Source organism: Thrips palmi, unplaced genomic scaffold (assembly GCF_012932325.1).
Source record: "Thrips palmi isolate BJ-2018 unplaced genomic scaffold, TpBJ-2018v1 HiC_scaffold_12, whole genome shotgun sequence".
Taxonomy (NCBI): domain Eukaryota; kingdom Metazoa; phylum Arthropoda; class Insecta; order Thysanoptera; family Thripidae; genus Thrips; species Thrips palmi.
The window spans coordinates 10,695,816-10,715,167 of NW_023144623.1; the positions used below are offsets into that span (position 1 = coordinate 10,695,816).

At 61.4% G+C, this 19,352-nt stretch overlaps 1 protein-coding gene across 1 annotated transcript in view; it reads left to right on the forward strand.

Annotated features, from left to right (window-relative positions):
- The first annotated feature begins 5,089 nt into the window (after nucleotides 1-5,089).
- The window catches only part of LOC117639866, an 81,167-nt gene continuing 66,904 nt past the window's right edge, over nucleotides 5,090-19,352 (forward strand). Inside the window, exon 1 of the mRNA XM_034375811.1 lies at nucleotides 5,090-5,396. The gene's annotated coding sequence lies outside the window, so the exon portion shown is untranslated. The remainder of the gene's footprint in view (nucleotides 5,397-19,352) is intronic.

The window sequence follows — 19,352 nt, forward strand, 5'->3', positions numbered from 1 at the left end:
GTTTGGTTAGGGAGTGCTTTGTCCATTGCCGCTTCCCCGCCCCCGTTGGTGCCCCTCGGTCGCCAATCGCCCCCGTCGGCGTGGGAGTGAGCGCCCTCCGCCCCTCCACCTTGGTTACATCGCCACGCACTCTTTACAGCCCAAACATATCGCGTGATTGTTTCCGCTCGGCTTTGCGGCGCGCCACGGCGGTGCTGGCGGTGCGGGCGGTGCCGGTGGGGCGGTCCGGGTGCGACGCGGCGCGACGCGGACCAGGACGCCCAAGGCCTTGCGCGCCTCGCCGCCGGTGCTGCAGTTTTATGGTCGTCGATGGTCGCCGCCCCGGCCGCCGTCTCGGTGTGCAGGCCGTGCAGGCCGTGCAGGCCGTGCCGGTTTGCAGGTGGGAGAAGTCACGTACCCGCAGTGATGTATGGCCGCCCGGCCGGCTGTCCGGCAGTGCAGGCACCAGCGGTAGCCACGGAATTAAATTCGGAAAAAGAAGAAAAAAGGAGAAAAAAAAGGCGCGGGAAAAATCGGCAGAGATTTGTCACGCGCGGGCGCCATAATGAAAATTGATTTCTAGTCTTAAGGCGGAGTGCGCTGAAAAATTACTAGGGGCACTCCTCGAAACTTGCGGGGAATTCCGGACTGTCTAAATGCATTTTCGCGGAACCATCTTGGGAAAACATGATTTGCACGTGTTAACAGAATGTGGGTATTTGAACGTCTCTCCTCAAGGTTGCCGGTCGACGGCGTTGCCAAGGGTGCTGCGCCCGCGGCCTCGGTGTTCCATGTTCGATTGCGTTGAGAGCGGCGGGTTTGGATTTCAAACTAACAACGTTGTACCCGCTGGAAAACTTTGCTGGCGCAGATTGGATTCGAACGCACGCCTACGGTTTGACGTTGCGCGCCTCTACCCACGCGGCCACGCCGAAACGCCACACTGTCGGTAGCCAGGCAGGGTGGGGGGAATACTTCTAGTGGCGCGCGCATGCACGATTTGTCCAATTCGGGATGGACGGCCACGTGTCGCGGCCGACGGGCGCAGATAGGCAACCTAGTCGTGACCGGTCGTGACGCCGATCATTTCCTGGGACCACCATGCAACCGACACTGCACTGCTACAAGTGAAGTCGGATCTGAGAAACTCAATGCCCCACAGCCTTTCTTCTATTCATTTCGGAGCCTCTTCACAGGTTCGCGTACGCAATCGTTCTGTCGGTGCGATAGAGAGGGGCCGTCCCATTGAAGGCGTTCTTTGTGGACCAGGTCACAGGGACAGCAGGGCCACGGCAGGGCCCTGCATGTTGAACCGCAAACTATCTGTTGAGCCATCCGTTGCACTGCACTGCACTGCTGGGCACACGGCAACGCTGCTAGCGGGTTGGCCAAAGCCCTGGCCAAAGCTGTTTCCCTGGAAATGTTCTTCACGGTGGCCGTGGACGGACGGAAGGCGTCGTGCGTTAAGGTCGCCGTCGACCGCCAGAAAACGAGACGACGCCGTCGATACTCCACGTGCAAGGTTCGGGAGTCTCTCGCGCACGAAGTAGTGACGGCAGTGACCGCGGGGTCGTTTGGGCGTTAAAACGTTCGTTCTTCCGAGCAGACAGGAACAAAAAACACACCGACTCGGCCGGCGTGCCACAGGCGCGCCAAAAGGCGTGCCAAAAGGCGTGCCACAGGCAAGGGCTCGAATGATACGTTCGGAACGCCACTCGGCACTCCGCGATGAGCGCAGGAATGTATCATTGCAGGGTGTTGATCGTGGCCACGGTATGGTGCAGTGAACTGGGGTCGAAGAAGCGCGGCGTGGCGTGGCGTGGCGGGGCGGGGCGTGGCGGGGCGTGGCGGGGCGTGGCGGGGCGCGGCGACCCGCGATGCAAGAGGTGCGCTTTCTCATCTCCCACTGATTATGGTTTGCAACAACGGACGGACGGATCGGCAATGCAGCGTCTAGCCGCACCGCAGGGACCAGGGGCCGTCCGTAGGTCCGCAGGGCCCGCAGCGACGGCCACACCGCCGGGACAATTCAACGATTGCAGAAAACGCGCGGCCGGTACGCGCAGGGCGCGCAGGGCTTGTCGTGGTGTACAGTGCATAAATGCCAAACGTGTCATAGGCGCCATAAACGCGGTAACTGCGTCTGACTTTGTCCAGGGTCAGCCTAGGCCGAGTGAGTGCCGCACAGTGTCTGGAGGTGGCCACAATGCTCGCCAAGTACTACTCGTTTTTTCGTGCTGGACGCGCCACGCCGCCGCCACGCCGCCGCCGCGCCGCTAGGGCCCCGTCGCCTTATTCATAAATTAAATCACATGCCGACTGGCGGCGCTGGCTGGGAGGGTCTGGCTGTCGGGGAGCTCAGCGCAGGTGGAGGGCCCCGCCAGCCCCGCCAGCCCCGCCAGAGCCCCGCCCGCCTCACCATTATCCTGGAAGGCCTCTCAGAGCTCTGTCATGGCCTCGGTGAAGGGTCCGTGCGCGTCTCCGACGGCCGGGCGCGAGGCGCGAGCGCGCACTCAGAGGTGTCGCGGAGTTGTCCAGCAAATCAGGAGTCGCTGAGTGAGTGGGTGGCGGAGCAGAACCCAAGTTCGATTCCCTGTCCGGTTCGACTTTTATTTTTCCCGCGGCGTCGTCACGTTGGCGTCACACCCGCCTCACGTCCGCGCGCTGAACCACGCCGCCTCGCCGCCACGCCCGGCGAGAAGGCGGTTGAGGCCGCGCTGAACAAGTAAAGTAAGGTCACAGTTGTAAGTGCGTCGCGGCGCTGCGGCGGGCTGCGTCGTCGGCGGCGATGTGGAGCATTCCGCCGCCTCGGACGCCACGGCGTCACGGCGCGCGGCGCGACGCAAGGGTAGGGACGCGGCACACGAGTGCACGCCCACCAGCAGGCTGACGAACGCGAGCATGGCGGTCAACATGACGGACTTGAGGGACTTGAGGCAGCGCAGTCGTTTTCGCCTTCTTGGTGCGTCACGTCGCTCCGCCGCTCGGTTTTCGGCCTTTTCGGCGCCGAATCGAGGCCGCGCCTATCTTATCCTAGCGGGCCGTGACACGCTTCTGCCGGCTGTACGGGCATTTCGCTGCTCTGTCTCTCTCGCACCCTCACGGGCCCGCACGGGGCGCGCCGTGCGTGCGAGAGAGACGGCGGTTCGCGTCAGCCTACTGGCACAGAAACACGCCGCAATTAAGCGCCACCTGATGACACCCCTGCATCTGCCTGCTGCTGCCTGGTGTGCCAGTCGTCTCAATGAAGTGGAACACTGCGCCTGCGCTGTGCTAGCACCGCGCCAGCACCGCGCCAGCACCGCGCCAGCAGACTGATTCCGAGAGTAGTTTTCGTCGCTCTGTGTCTCTCGCACTCATGGGGCGTTCGGTTTAGGTGCGAAAGAGACAGCGACGAAGACGACTCTCGGAGTCAGCCTACAGCGCCGCGCCAGCACGCCGCCGGTATGACTCTCCACTCCTGGAGGACCCCGCTCTTGTTGGCGGCGCGACGGGTGACGCAGCAGCGCTGCAGCACAGCGGCGCCGTATCCATCTTCTGATAGGATCGAGAGGGTAGCTTAGTGATTGAACGGCGTCTTTGGGAGCGGACAGCCGGACAGCGCCAGCCGGCTCGTCGCTCTGTCTCTCTCGCCCCCATCCGGGCCGCGCGGCAGGGGTGCGAGAGAGACAGAGAGCGAAGGCGGTTCGGAAAAGGACTCCAGCAGCAGCGCTCCGACTGACGTCTTTGTCTCCACGGTGAAGGGCCTGCAGGACCAGGAGGCTGATTCCGGACAGTGCATCCGTCGCCGTCTCTCTCGCACTCGTGGAGCGGCCCGTGGCGGTGCGAGAGAGACGGCACTCTTCGGAATGAGCCTCAGGAGGAAGAGGAAACACAAGATAGAGTTGACCTGTGACGGCCGGGCTGGCCTGGGCTGCACGGTTGATAGGAGACTCCCCTTCCCTTCCTCGCGGCGCTGCACGGCGCTGCACGCGAGAGGGCCGCATCTTCCGAATCACACATCATAATCTCATTTATCATCTTTCGCGCACGCGCACTTCTCGGCACTCGGAAGACGCGGCGCCCGGAGCGCTCCGGGGCCCGGCCCGTGGCGCGGCCGTCGCTCTGTCTCTCTCGCTCGCGTGCCGGGGCGCCGCAGGACCGCGAGCGAGACGGAGCGACGCTGGCCCCGGACTCATCCCGGACCCCAGCTGGGCCGCGAACGCCGCGAGGACGGACCAGGACGGACCGGTACGGGTGCCGGCCGTGCCGGGTTGGATAATTGCCGAGGGTAACTTGCACAACACGAGGCGAGCTCGCACTGATTACCGGGTATCGCCAGCGCGGCAACGCGCGCCAACTATCCGTCACGGAAAGAAAGAAATGACACCGGCGCTACTCCACGCTCTCAGCGCGTCCAAGAAGACGGACCCTCGCGGCTGGAGTAGCGACGACGCTGCGACTGAGTACGGCGTGCTCCCCGTTTGCACAACAGCCCTCCCACACGGGGCGGTGCGTCGGCGTGGCGGTGCTGTCTGGATCTCTGGAACGGACAGGTACTCAAAGTCAATGCCGCGGGTTGCGGGTTCAAACACCCACAGGCTACACCTTTTTTCTGGCGTCGTCCATGACGCACCGGGGCAGCGCCTCGCAGATCCAACAGCATGTGGGCTCACTGCCCTCCTGTCCGTCCGTCCGTCTGTCTGTCCGTCTGCCTGTCCGCCCGCCCGTCCGTCCGCCGCGGCCTCCGCCCTTCCCCGTAACCCTTTCCGTTCCGCCTGCCGTATGGGCCGCTACGCCCCGCCACCGCCGCGCCGGCCGGCCGTGTGGTGGCTGGCTGCTGGCTGGCTGGCTGGCTGGCTGGCTGCGTCCGAGAGGGTCGCTCCTCTGCGTCGCGCTGCCCGCCCACCGGGGCCGCCGCGGCGACGCCGCCACGCCTCGGACGCGTCCCGAAGTGGCTCCGTCGTGAGGGGCATGGCCTGCCGCATGGCCGGGGAGGGGCGGAGCGGAGCGGGCCGGGGCGTCCGTCTGGCCGTGCCTGCCGCGGTGCCGCGGTGCGAGCTGCGAGCCTCGGGGCGCGGCGGCGCGGCGTTCAGTGCTCTGCCGGAGCAGGCCGAGGAGGGACGTCGCGACGCTCCGCGCATGCCGCGCCCACCGCGTCTCCGCATACATCGCGCCGCGGCGCCGTGCCGCCCAGTGCCGTGACCGTCACGCGTGCGCGTGTGTGAGTGCGTGTCTGTGTGAGTGCAGTGCGACCGGCTGGTGCCCGCAGCCTAGTGATACTCTTGGTTGGATTGACGGCGCCTGCTTCTTGCTCCTGGTGTTGCTCCTGCTGCTCTTGCGGTGCAGTACGGCTACCGGCAACAGCGCGGCCCCCGCCCGCCGGCCCGGCCCAGCCCGGCCAGGATATAACCTTGGAGTGCCACGGTCAATGCTCGGTACGGTGTAATATCTCACATTATTCAGCAGGAGGCCCGCACCCCCGCACCGCGGCCTGCACCGCGGCCCGCACCGCCGTGCACTCCACACACGCAGCGCGCAGCCTGCGCAGCCAGCCTAGCGGAATGCCGATCGCCTCTCCAGCTTTGCGTTTCAAACTCGCCGTCTGTCCTTGTTGCTCTCGCTGGACGGCCGCCCACGGCATTGCTGCGGCATGCGGCCCATGCGGGGCACCTGTCGTGTATCGTTTGTTTATTTTCTGTCGCTATCACCGGGACGCCTCCGCGTTGTCAATGGGCTTATCCGGACAGTGCCGCGCCCTCTCTCTCGCACCCCTCGCTGCACGCCCCGCGAGTGGGAGAGAGACAGAGCGACGCGGCGACACCCCTGATAACGCGGACGCCGGGCCCAGGCCGGGCCCGCCTACAAAGTATACAAAGTACACCTAGGGCGCCACGGCTGCGGCACGGCTGCACCTCCTTCGCCTGGAGGAAGCGCTTCTAATTAGACGGGATGGACGGCCCGGTATTCGGAAAGGCTTTTAGCCGCCAAATACAACGAGACGGAACAAAAAGACCGAGACACGAAATTAAAAACAAGAGTACCGACCTGCCCGACCCGAGGAATAAACAAGGATGACTGTCCGTAGACAGGTTGAGTAATATCTTCTTTTTGCCGGAGGAAACCAAGGAACCCGTCGGGGCTCGAACCCAGGGCCTTGGGGCGACAGTCCACGCCTTAAACCACCCGGCTATCGCTGTTCTTTGTTGTGTGGCGCCGCCGGTGTGACCTGGCCGCGCCCCGTCCTCGTTTAATTCGATAACTGTCCGCCACGTCGTCGCCGAGTGACCGACACCGGTTGGAAAAACGTTACTTTCTAACCCCCATTCCCCATTGTCTGTCGGATGACGGGTCTCATTAAATTACGAATTACGCCGCGTTCTGCACACACGTTTTCTCGCACATTATTCTCATTTTGTAATTGGAGACACGATTAGCCGCAATTAAGCGCGATTGGGAGGCTGCGAAACGGCGGCCGGCCCTCTGCCCTCCCGGCCCTCGCCTGGCACGGCCCCCACCTCGGCCCCCACGGCCCCACGGCACGGCAGGACACGTCTTGATAATGAAGGGTCCTTCCTGATTGGCCCCAAATGACGGACCTTCCAGTCCGCTGGCCGCGCTGCGCTCGTTGAGGACGGCCAACAAGAATGTGTTCCTGTTGCGCGGGCACACTCACACACTCTCGCACACACGCGGCCGAGACAGATACTACACAGCGAGGGACAGACATACAAATTTGGACCCTCAGCTTGGCGGCAGAACGACAACCGCCAAACGAGAGTCATCGGTATTCGAACCCAGGCGCTCGCTCGCGGGACGGCGGGACGGCGGGACGGCGCGGGACGCAGCCGAGAGCACGGCGACGTTGTTGTTGGCGTCCGTGCCAGCCGCGCCAGCCGCGCCGAGAGGAGGCCGTCGAGGATGAGGGCAGCAACGTCTTCCCCCTGCCAACCGGCCGCCCCGCCGCCCCCATCCCACCGGCCGCACTCACACACACACGCACACACGCAGAGGATATCCGGCGGGAATAAGCCGATGCGGGGGGATGGATTTTGATAGGGGAGGGGAGGGGAGGTTGGCCTGCCTGTCTTCAGCCCGCAGCGCGCCAGCGCCCTGATGAGCGAATCAATTGCCGCACTTCGGGACCCCTTCGAACCAGTTCGCTCCGTCTCTCTCGCACTCACGGTGCGCCCCGTGCAGGTGGGAGGGAGACGGAACGACGAAACAACGCTGTCTGTCCCTCCCGCGACTCAACTTTTGCTCTCACGACGTGGGACATCGCGCGGCACCGGAGCATGGTAGCCCTACGTGTTTTCAAGCGAGATTTGTTTCTGAACCACCGAGAAAATGTTACTAAGTTTGACAATGTTGAACGGAGGAAACGGCGCGCGCGGACTTTGAGCCCAGCATAGGGCAGCGGGTCGCCGTCCAGGTCGCCGTCCTCGCGGTGCGGGTGGTCTCGGGGTGGTCACTCCGCGTCGCCTTATTCGCACGCCATGCGTCGCTATGCGCACGCAGCCCTCGGCGAAAGGCGCCAACCCCGCGCCTTATTTACAGGGGCCCAGTGCGTGCACTACACTGCGCGCCGGTCCACTGCCCTCGATACGCCGCGACACTGGCGCCAGAAGCCATTATTTGCAGGTGCCGGTATTTAAGGGCTGAGTCCAGCCCCGACGCCCAGTGGGCCAGAAGACCGGCGCCGGCGGCCAAAACTCCAAACGCGTTTTGAGCTCCAGAGGCGCTGAACAGGACTCGAACCGAACGAGTGACCCCACCAATGGATTCCTCGTCCGTAGAGCAGTCCATTGGTGGGGTCACACGTTTGGTTTGAGCCCCATTCAGCGACTCCGGGGCTGAAAATCCGTCCGGGATTTTGTCCGCCTCCACCAGTCTTCTGGTCCACTGTGCGACGGCCCCGGCAAGGAGGTTGTCTCGAGGGCCTCCCTCTGGGGCTTCGATTTCGACGGTCCGATTTCAATCTTTTCCAGCGGTGTGTTGCGAAGCGCGAAGCCGAGCGGCCAAGCCTGCGGCTGCACGATAAAGCCCGCCGCCAAGCGCCGCCAAGCGCCGCCAAGGGTCAAATCAGAGAAATAATTGGGGCTTAAATCAAGCGCCGGCCATTATTGGCAGGTCACGTTCAAAATCCCTCGGCCAGACCGCCAGGCTGCCGACGGCCGGGCCGTTCGAAAAGGGGACGGGGCCCTCGGGGCGGACGGCGAAGTCGTCGAAGTCGTCGAAGACACGGACTCTGCCGAACAGAGCTCGGCCTTTCATTTGCGACGCGTGTTGCGCTAATAGCGATTATCACTCACTGGGTGCGTTCCGTCCTGATAAGTTCTTGGAAAAGCGCGGGGCCGCGCGGACGGACGGACGGACGGACGGACGGACGCACGGACGGACAGTTTTGCGCCAGAAGAAAGCAGAGTTTGATTGGCTTTGTGTAGCTTTTTTCGCTGCATCGCGCCGAGAGAAAGGATGGACTGGACGTGTGGCTTAGTAATGCGGTGCGCGACTGTACAGAGAAAATTACGAAAGGCCGTGCAGTCTCCACCGCCTTGCGCGCCGCCAGCGATTAATGCAACGGTTAATTTGACTTTTCACTTTTATGAAAGAAATGCAAGCGGCGCGGCTTGTACGTCAACACGCACGCGCAAAAACACACACACACGCACTCAGGAAGGCTGCATTACCCGATGCTGTCACCGCGCCACTTTTCCCCTCTTTTTCGCATGTATAAAATTTCTGTTTGTTTTTGTGTTTTCTTTATTATGCTTGGTTCGCCCACGCTTTGGCACGAGTATCGCGTTTCCTCATTTGAATTGCAGCGGGCTCGGCCGGCAATGCCCTGGCCTGTGGCCTGGCCCGCGTGGAGGGGCTCAGACGGCTCGGACTGCCAGGGCGAGAGAGAGGGAGGGAACAATGTAAATAGTGGGTGCCGATTTGCGGTTCAGACGCAGCCTTGTGACGCGCCACCTGGCGGTGCTGCTCTGCGCCGCTCTGCGCTCTCGTAATAGGACTCCAAGTAAGACAAAGGTGTACAAAAGTACACTGCGAAAAAAGAGGGCACAAAACTGCGGCGCGATTTCAACTTCCATCAACGTGCGCGCTCTCTCTCTCAGCCAGCCCATTTGTATTTATGTCAGGGGTACCCATTATTGGTTTGACAGTGACCCTTCGCTTTGTCGTGTCCCCTCCGGCTTATATGAGTTGTGCGCTTTTTTGCCGGCGCGCGTGTGGCCAGCCTGTCGCTAGCCCGGTTTAATTGCGCGCCATTGGCGGCACGGCCGCACCTAACCTAACTTCCATTCCGTTTCCCGGCCCTTTTTTATCCACCTTATCGAGTCTCTTTCAATTAGCGAACTTCATAGTCGCGTTTAATGCCAGTGAAAGGGGGACGGAAAGGGAAGGGGCGAATTGATAGTTTTGGCCTGCACCTGCTTGCCAGGCCACGCCATGCAATGCAGCCATGCAATGCAGCCATGCATCCAACCGGATGCAGACCGCGGATTTACGCCATCATTCCACGCAGGTACATATTTGGTGTACTTTTTTCTGCGTTTCAAAACAAGACTCCTCCAACTTCTTAACCCTTTTTTTTCGTGTGCTGAATGCCGGTGCTGTGTCACTCCTTGTTGTGGGTAGTGGAGTGGTCTTGCGTTTGGGTCGAGCGCCAATCGGTTTCCTTTGAGACCGTGCCGTGTCGTGCCTCGCCGTGCCGTGCGGTCAAGGCGACGACCCCCTCTCCCCCTCCACACCTCGGTCCTCTCACTCTCGCTCCACTTCAAACGGACCGGAGGACATTTATCACTGGCTGAGGCTGGGTGGGACTGCTCTGCAGCTCTGCACGCGTGCGCGATGGCTTTGGCGCGGCAACAACAACAACAACAACAACAACAACAAATGGAAATGCAACAGTTTGACGTCCGCGCGCGATTACGGGCGCCCTTCTCGTCCAAAGCGTTGTCTCGGGAGAGTGGCGGGCAAGCGGCCAGTTCCGCGGGATGAAAGAATCTTAGTCGAAAAACAGGAACAACGAAAACTAAATGGAAACGTCCGGAGGCGAACCCACGACCCTCGCCGCCGCAGTCGAGTGCGTTACCGACTCGGACACTGGGCAGGGTAACGATAACGAGTTCCATTATTTCCAGAGCGCGGCCAGCGAGTGCAGCCTGCTCGCTGATTCGTTCAATTTGCTTCCATTGACACGACTGGCTGCTCCTTCCGGTGGCAATTTGAATTCCCCCTCCCCCTCCCCCGGCGCGGCGCCCCGCCAGCAAGGCGCTCCGTGGATCCCGTGAGAACGGCACGCTGTGGCGGGCACGGGGGCCAGCCTCGTCGCTTTGCCTGCTCTGCCTCTCTCGCACCCCAAGGGGGCCAGCACACTGCCAGCACACCGCCAGCCCGGCCCGTGAGTGCGAGGGAGACGGAGTGACGCACGTCAGGGTGGGAAGGGCAGCGGCTTGGGCAGCGGCAGTCGGCCCGGTTGCCGCCCGTCGCTGCAGTCGCTGCGGGGCACGTTCAAGGGCCCGGACCTGGGCGTGCGTTCGAGGTTCGTGGTTCGAATCCCGGCGCCGCTCCCCTTTTCACACGGCTGCGGTGATGCCGTGATGGACGCCGTGATGAACGCCCCGCGGCCGCCCCGCACGCAGCCCGGCCGGGCCGACGCTAGAACGGGGCGGGCGGGGCGTGGCACCTTTTTGAGGGAGTTGCATGACACGTTAATCTGGGCCTCGGCCGGGCCGCCCTGGGCCTTTTGCCAGTGTGCCGTGCGGGCCGTTTTCGTACTGCAGTGGGAACGCCAACGGCCGGCCGCTCCAGCGCCGCGAAGCCGCGACCTGCTCGCCACACTGTAGGACCGCTGTGTCATGCTGGCGGCCGGGCGGCCCAGCCGAGGCTGGCAGCCAATGAGGCCTCAGCCAGCCTCAGCCCAGACGCCGTGCAGCTGTTCCACGCGCTGTTCCAAGGTGTCGCCACGGCATTCGGCGCCCCGCCGCGCATTGCGGGCCTCATTGCGCAGGCCGCACACACACACACACACACACACACACACACACACACACACACACAGCACGCACACACACACGCACACACACACACACGCACACACACACGCACACGCACACGCACGCAGTCGTGTCATCTCCGCGTCTGTCACCCTGGAGCAGACCACCCCGATGGAGCAACACGATGACACTCACCCGGTTTCGGAGCACACAGGATGTGCGTGGGTGGGCGCGGCGGCGCAGGCCCGGAGCACCGCGGCCCGCTGCTGGGTCGCAGAGTGGTTCGTTCGCCGGTGGATCGCAGTCCAAAGGCTTGCAGACTGATTCCGAGAGTCGTCGCTCTGTCTCTCTCGCACCCTGACGCACGCCCCGTGAGTGCCGGAGAGACAGCGACGAAGTCTGCCGCGGTGCGGTGCATTCGGCTCGAGGGTTGACTTTGTTTTTTCCGGTCCGCTTTCTCGCGCGTTATTGTTTTCATTCGCGGCCATTTTTTCGCGACGCCCCACTTCGCTTCACTTTGCCAGTCCGCCAGTAGGTCGCTCAGCCCCAAGCCTAGCCGCGGACTCATAACATTTACGGATCGACAGTCGCACCGCGCGGCACTGCGCTGCAACCCATTCTGCATGTCGGCCTGTCACTAGTGAGAGTCAGTGCGGCGTGTCTGTGTGTCTGTGTGTGTGTGTGCCGGCCGCACCGCGCCGCCCCGCGTTTGCCGCGCATCCGTTCGAATGCGTGTTTACTGCGGCTCGCGAACACGACCGACTGATGTTCCATGTTGCCGGGCCGTGTCGGCAAATTGTCAGTTTCTAACCTGTCGCTCCGTTTCGGCCCGACAGACAAACGCGATGACAAGCGCGTCTCCTTTCTGCCCGAGAAAAAAGCCGGACCAGAACGGCGATGACGAACGCACGCGCCGGGGTCGCTCGCGGGCCCTCGCGTTGCCCTGCGAAACTCTCGCGGCCATTTGCAGGGCCCGGCGAAACTCTCGCTGGCACTCGCGGGGCCGGGGTCTGGCAGCCTCTGCGTAGCCGCGTGGGTAAACGGGTCGATTCTGACGTCGATTATCATGGTTCGAATACCCACTTTTTAATTTCATTTTTATTTCCCTTTACAAAGCCATTTAGTAGGGAAAGGTTGGAAGTGTTGGCAGTTTCCTCTCTCCTTTTCTCTGGGATGTCTGAGATGGATGCAGATCGCGGGGCGGCTCGGTGGCCTCAAAGGGGAATAAACTGACACGTCGCACCGCCACTCGCCAGGCCGCCAGCCCGTCAGGCAGGCCGCGCCGCTCTTGCCTGCACCGCGGCTGCACCGTGCCTGCACCGCGGCAGCGCTACCGTAACGGTAGTCGAGTATTATTAATTTCGCACCGAAGACGTTGGCCGGGTCTGGCTGGATGTTGCTGCAATGGATGCAGTGCCCACGCCGGACAGCCCCGGTCCCGCCCCGCCACGCCCCGCCACGCCCCTCCGCGTCCCATTCCTGACCGATCTGATTGCATATTGTTAACCTCGCTCACCCCGGTCGGCCGGAGGGCTGGAGCGGCGCCCCCCACCGCGGTGCGGCGAGCCAAGGCGGCGCTGCGTCGGCAAGGGTAGGCAGCCCCGCCGCGCAGCCCGGCCGCTATCTCCACCGATCTTCACCGCCTCGATCTCTGGCTCACTCGATATGGTGGTCGCCGCCTGCCTCCCCACCCCCCTCACCCTTGTTGTTGTTGTTGTTGTTGTTCGTCTCCCATTCTCCGCGTGGAGGCAGGGAAATAACTCTTAAAATTTTACCGCAGGCGGACTTTTCCTCCGGATGCGACTAGGTCACTGCCACGATGCCGCTGCAGCGCGTGTGTGTGTGTGTGTGTGTGTGTGTGTGTGTCTGTGTGTGTGGGCTGTGAGTGATGCGATCGCGCTGGCACATTCATGTCCCGGGCTCCGCTGGCTGCGCTGGCCCCGCTGGCTCGCAGGCCCGACCGGCTGCATCTCCTCCAAGACATATTACTCCTACTGGTCCGACTCTGTTTGGCCCGGCGAGGGCCGAGGGCCGCGGAGGGCCTTCCTGGCCGTGTGACCTACAGGGCGGGGCAGGGCGGGGCAGGGCGTAGGGCCCGTTGCGGGGCCTGCTGGGGCAACAGAGCTCGCCGCGGCTCGCCGTCTCTGTCGCGCCACCGGCCCGGCGCCGGCCGCGGAGCGACAGAGAGACGCGTCGTCCGTCCGGGCCGAGTCCGGGCCGAGTCCGGGCCGGGGCCCCAAAACGCCGTTCGTTTCCTTGTCCATCACATCCTCGTCTCTATAATTACGACTCTATCGTGCTTTTATTGGGACGCCCTTGGAACGGAGATTCCCCGAGGCGTCTCGCTCGCACTCACGGGGCGGCCCGCAGGCTCCGCGGGGGTGCGAGAGAGGCAGAGGCGCTGTGCAGTGCAGGCGGCGGACGCGGCTGGGCGCACCGACCGCGGGCGCCAACGTCGTCTGTCAAATTTATCGTGTCGCATTAGCGCGAGGCTTGCGAATGTTTTCGGAGTGGGCAGGCGGTCAGGCAGGCAGGCAGGCAGACGGCCATCCAACATGTCGACCGGTGGAGTGGGCACCACCGCGGCACCGCGGCACGGCGCGCTGCGGCCGGTGAGAGCGCTGCACCGCCGCGCCGCCTCGCGGTGCATCGGATTGCAACTACTGTGTGCATTTCATCACGTTACGCGAGCAGCAGGCCCGCAGCCCTGCAGCCTGCAGCCGCGAAAGGGACAGGGGGAATGAGATTCGCGCGGGAAAATAAGAGCGGATAAGAAAAAGGTGGAAAGGAACGGACCTGGAATGATGATGATACGGATTAAAAACGCCGTCGGGGACAGGGCAGCGCGATGACGGCGTCGGGATGAAAATGAAAATGAAAACCAACATCAGGCCGACTTGCGCACTTCCCCGTCATTGTCTCACGTTGTTACAGTAACGAGCACCACGGCCTTGCAAAACCGTGTCAAGTGCTTCAGCCCATTCATTCATTCATTCATTCATTCATTCATTCATTCATTCATTCATTCATTCATTCATTCATTCATTCATTCATTCATTCATTCATTCATTCATTCATTCATTCATTCGTTTTGATCAGTCAGTTCGTCAGGCAGTCAGTCAATCAGTTAGTGAGTCATTTGCCGACTGACTCATTCATTCCCAAATCCCCCCTGACGAGGATTTATGCCCCTGAGTACACCGCGCGCCATATTTACCGCTGCGTGACTATTCATTCTGTCTGACAATGTATTCATTCATTCATCGCGCGGCGGAAAATTGCCGGCCCGTCCTTGGCGGCGCGTCAGGCTGCGAGCGCACTTCACTACACTGCAGTGCAGGTAGCTCTAACGTGGCTGCAGTGCGCAGAGCTGCAAATAGCAGGAGGCGGCCGAGGCGGTCTGACTACCAGGCGGCGCGGTGCACTGCTAAGCGCCCACGCCGACACGGCCGGACACACACACACACACACACACAACTCTCTCTCTCTCTCTCTCTCTCTCTCTCTCTCTCTCTCTCTCTCTCTCTCTCTCTCTCTCTCTCTCTCTCACACACACACATACACACACACGCGCGCGCGCGACACTAGACACACATTGCGCGGTGGAGCGTACTGCACAGTTATCCATATCAATATGCAAATGGTATGGAAATCGAGCGAGAAAATGAGACCGGGATTTCCATTGAAACGCGCGTGCCGTTCGCCGTTTTCATCGTTTCCCAGTGTGCTGTGCGTGCGGCTCCGAAAATCCTTATTCGACGCGACCATGACGTCGACACGGAAGAGCGGGGAATGTGGGGTCCCAGTGTAGGAGACGGAGTGTGGAAGCAGCAGCCGAGTCAGGAGCAGACAGACATGCGACCTGCGCGGCTGGTGCTGGACAGTGCCTGCTGTCTCTCTCGCTCGTCCCTCGCCAGAGGGAGAGAGACGGTCTGCTGGCGATGCGTGTGGCTGCCGGTGGTCCAGGGGCAAGGTTACACGGAACAGAGAAAACTGGGCCGGATTTGACGACACGCTGTAATCCGGGGCTCCGATTTCGGCCCTGGTAATGGAGCGCCGCTTGCGTTGCGTCGCGCAGTGTGCCCTCACAGGTGTTGGTGCCCTTAAAGCCCTTTTAAAGCGATCGGCAGACGTAATGCCCTCCGATCGGTCGAGCGACACCGGACTGGCCTGTCCGGCCATTTCGCCTCGGTACACTGTAGGCGCGTGGGCTCATTGGAGACGGCCATAGGGTGGGACTCGAAATGATGTAAGAGTGTGTGAGTGTGTGTGAGAGTGTGGTTGCCATGACTGGACGGCCGGATCGAGATATCGATTGCGTCGCTCTTTGGTCGCGTCAACAAAGCGGAGCCAAGCGGAGCGGGGTGGCCGTAAGTGCCGTGGAAGCGACGCCGAGATGCGTGGGTTGGACGAGGCTGTGTGTGTGTGTGTGTGGTGTGTGTGTCGCTCTCTTTGGCCGGGCGGTTCCTCCTCGTCCTCCGTGCACTGCTTCTCCTCCTCGGATTGCGTGACCCTGCAGTGCAGTGCCGTGCCGTGCCGTGCACCGCTTTGCAGTGGTGTGCCGCTGTGCTGTCACCCCCCTCGGCATCGCCTCGGCATTGCGTCGCGTTGCGCGTCTCAGGGGCACCACTTTTCTCGCTCGCACAGCGGTAGAATGCGAGCCCCTCTCTGGTGCGCGCTCTCTTCCGTCCACTGCCAGACAAATCCGCGGAATCTCTGTATCTCTCTCAGCCAGCGGCATGCCGACCGCGCACGCAGTGGCCCGGATTCGAGTCCCGGCAACGGCGGGTTTTTTTTTTCGCCGGCGGCAGTCGTGTATGAACGCCGGCCACCACATCTTTCGATCTTTCGTAACCGCGCTCACTGGGGTATCCGTCTCAGACAGTAAGATCAAAGAAACGGGGTTCGAAACACTCCATTTCTACCCCAGTCAAAATTTTTGTGAGAAACGTAGTGCTTTTGTTCCTGTCGTGCTTTGATGGACGCATCAGGGCGTCAGAGGGAACGCCCCGCCCCCACGCCCCGCCCCCACGCCCCGCCCCCACGCCTCGCCCCTCGCTGTCCGAAATTAAGCGAGAATCGTCCCCAAGTCCGCGACAGTCTGCGTGCGCCGCCACCGCCGCTATTCATAGTCTTGCACGCGGTCTTGCGTGGGAGGGAGGGACACCTCGGGGAGGGGGGGGGGGCAGAGCGCGCGTTGATGGACGCCGTCTTGTCGGCGCTCCGCTGCTTCATTTCCATGCATCTCCTCTAAGTTTGGAATCTGATCGATGGACTGAGGGACTGTTTCTTCGAAATTCGCTCGCTCCAGTGCAGCGCCGGGCTGCCTACCTCTGTGTCTCTCTGATCGACTGGCCAGGCCCGCTTCCGGCAGCAGGTTCGGCTGGGCACGGAAGCCCCCTGCAGTGCCCTGGTCCGCGGCGCCAGATCACCGGACGATATGCAAATCAAATAGAGCGGCGCGCTTCCCTTTTCTGCCTTTGCCGACCGCCTGTCAATCTCCTCACGCGGCTCGCTCTCTGTCTCTCTCGCACGGCGCGGGCCGCGCCGTGAGTGCGAGAGAGACGGAGTCTCACGCGGAAGCAATCGTCCGCCACAAAGGAGACCGACTGCAAAGTCCGCCGAGGGAGTCTCTTTATTTTGGCGAGGCGGTCTGCGTCGCACTGTTCGCCGCTGCGCGCTGCTTCACTCGCCCTGTCTCTCTCGCACCCGCAGGCGACGCCGCGCGAGTGCGAGAGAGAGGGACGGGTGCTGACGGCGGTGGAGTCAGCGCGGCGTCGGCGAAAACGCGGCGCGGTTTGGAGAAGCGCAGCGGCGACGCCACCGCCTTCTCAGAAGCGCCGCAGAAGGTCGTTCTAGTCCAGTGGTTCTCAACCTTAGGGTCGCGACCCCAAGTGGGGTCGCGAAAAAATTTTAAGGGGTCGCGGCGAGGTAGCTGGGGTCGTGTTTTGGGCCGATTTTAAGCAGCCACTGCGTCTGATCCGAGGCGGGCATTTTGCTCCCTCAACGGGCAATTGGTCTTTGAACCTTCCTTTAGCATGCCTTTGTTACGGAGTGTGATTATCAGTCTTAGTTTGGGAGCAGTATTGTCTCAAAGTTTACCAAAACGGTCAGAAATGTCTTTGAAAAATCGTGTTTTGGGCCGATTTTAAGCAGCCACTGCGTCTGACCCGAGGCGGTATTTCGTCCTCCTTCAACGGGCAATTGTTCTTTGGACCTTCCTTTAGCATGCCTTTGTTACGGAGTGTGATTATCGGTCTTAGTTTGGGAGCAGTATTGTCTCAAAGTTGGCCGAAACGCTCAGAAATGTCTTTGAAAAACCGTTGTGACTGTTTTGGCCAACTTTGAGACAATACTGCTCCCAAACTAAGACTGATAATCGCATTCCGTAACAGAGGCATGCTAAAGGAAGGTCCAAAGAACAATTGCCCGTTGAGGGAGCAAAATGCCCGGCTCGGATCAGACGCAGTGGCTGCTTAAAATCGACCCAAAACATGATTTTTCAAAGACATTTCTGAGCGTTTTGGCCAACTTTGAGACAATACTGCCCCCAAACTAAGACTGATAATCGCACTCCGTAACAGAGGCATGCTAAAGGAAAGTCCAAAGACCAATTGCCCGTTGAGGGAGCAAAATGCCCGCCTCGGATCAGACGCAGTGGCATGCTAAAGGAGGGGTCCCGTGGGGTCGTGAAACTTTTCCTGGGGGTCGCGGAAATTTTTGGCTCCAAATTTGGGGTCGCGAGCCGAGAAAGGTTGAGAACCGCTGTTCTAGTCTCTGCGTTTTCGGGTGTAGGGTGCACCAGTCCAGCCGGTGCATTTTCTCCCCGCCCGGCATTGTCCCCACGGACGGCCGTGCCACACGCACAGTAGATTTGCCACCGGTGGAGGCGGCCAAAACTCTAGACGCGTTTTGAGCTCCAGAGTCGCCAAAGAGGACTCAAACCGAGCGTGTGACCCCAGCAATCCGTCGGTGGGGTCACACGTTCGGTTTGAGTCCCTTAGCGACTCTGGAGTTCAAAACGCGTCTAGAGTTTTGGCCGCCTGCGCCGGCCCTCTGGCCCACCGCGCGGTCGTGGTGGAGAAGGGTGGAAAGTTGTGGGCCGCGTGACAGACGCGCGTGGAAAGCAAGCAAATTAACATGTCCGAATGGGCTCCTCTTTTGGGGCTTCTGGCAGCCGTCGCGGCACTGCTAGCCAGGCGGGGCTTGTCACCGAGTCGCCCCGCGTGTCACGCAGTGTCACGCGTTGTCACGCAACACGTCACGCGGAGAGGGGGCGCGCATTTTTGGCGTCGCTCTTGTTGTTGTTGCCGCCGCCGCTGCATCGCGTGGGACCTAAATGAGACGGGAAAAGAGTTTTATTTTTTCGTGGGGGGACTCCACACAGTGTGGGCGCGTCGTCCCTTGCTTCGCGCAAGGCGGCCCTGCAGTACAGTGTGGGCCCGTCCACTCGGCAAGCTCTTTGTGCGTTCTTAATTCATTCGCTACTCCTCGATGCGTGGCACGCTAATTTCCCGGCCCACTTGCCACGCACGCACACACACACTTACACACACGCACGCTCGCACGGAAGCAGCACGCGTTTCCAGAATCACGCTTTTTCGTTCTTCGGCCGGTCTGGCCGCTCCTCTGCCTTCCGCCCCATCCACCCGAAAGATCTCTCACTCTTTGGGTGCGAGGCGCACCTCCACTGTGAAACGCCCTCGCCGCCGCTCTTTGCGGTGCACTGTACTGTACAGTGTGTGTGTGTGTGTGTGTGTGTGTGTGTGTGTGTGTGTTGTGTGTGTGTGAGTTTCCGAAGCGTAAACCGTATGGGCAGTAAAGAGCATCCGTGCACTAGTCAAGGCAGCCTTTGATGCCCTGCCGTGCGCGCGGCCTGCGCGGCCTGTGCGGTGCGGCCCGAGTACAGTACAGTGCGGCAGCGAGCAAGGCGGCAAGTGCACCGAGGATAGAGTTACACGTATTGCCGCCTTTACGCCCCCGACGAGTGAGGACGAGCGGAGCAGTGCGGAGGCAGGAAGTGGCGGCGATTTCGGGTGGAGGGGCGTCAAAACTGCAGCGCGTCTGCTTTCAGCTTTAAGGACTTTTAAGACACTTAAAAGATTTCTTTTACTAAAATTTTTCAAGTTTTTCAAGATTTTTTTTTGAATATTTATTTTTTTTGACAGTGGTAGGCCTCACACTTTCTCATACCGGTGCCGCCGCCGGTGCCCGGAAACTCAGAAGCGCGCGGCACATACCATCGCACGTTCAAACAGCAGTGCCGCACACAACCCACACACAACACGCCGCGGCGTATGGGCTAACACGCACTCTCTCACACACACACGCACACACGCACACACACAGAGCCCCGCGCGTGGCATTGAACTTGCAGGACTCGCGCGGCGG